Raw genomic sequence first — 688 nt, forward strand, 5'->3', positions numbered from 1 at the left:
ATTATTTCTTGCAATGTAGCCTACCGTTACATCGTAGAAACCGTAGTCAGAATGAATGAAACACGACATAGCTACTGACTGTATTATTACCATTTCACATATCTAAAGAGAAGAGATTTAATTATAACGCCCAATCGATTGCAACACAAATAATTTATGGACTGCAGTGTTTAAAAGTTAAATAAACTACAGTGTTGTTCAGAGGCAGAGTATGGTTAGAATGATCATGCTATTTAGTGCAATTTGCCTTTGTGTAGCCTATCGTGAAAGCCTCACACAAGAATCCTATACCACAAGCTGTTAACTTTTCAAGTAAAGTTAACACGATGTCTGCAAAATGTGGAGGTCTATTCGCGACGTGTGTAGCAAGAGTCTTAATATTGTTCGATTAAGTTCTCCGTTTTGTTCCTCTCGAATGTATTCTAAACGTTAGAGATATGTGGTCTAATAAACGTCTGAACTGCAAGTGTTTAACGAAAATGCATTGAATAATGTTCAGCAGATTGAATGAATCGGACTCACACCGCGTGTGACTATCATTGGTCTCTGTACCACATGTGACGCATCGGATCCTATTGCATTTGACTCCGTGGACTGTTCGTTGAATACTAAAAAAGTGTGTTGAATCCGCCTTGGAGAGTGCGCGGTTGAACTGAACGTGAGCGTGCTACAGTGGGGTTCTGACGTC

This window comes from Conger conger, chromosome 5 (assembly GCF_963514075.1).
Source record: "Conger conger chromosome 5, fConCon1.1, whole genome shotgun sequence".
Classification (NCBI taxonomy): Eukaryota; Metazoa; Chordata; class Actinopteri; order Anguilliformes; family Congridae; genus Conger; species Conger conger.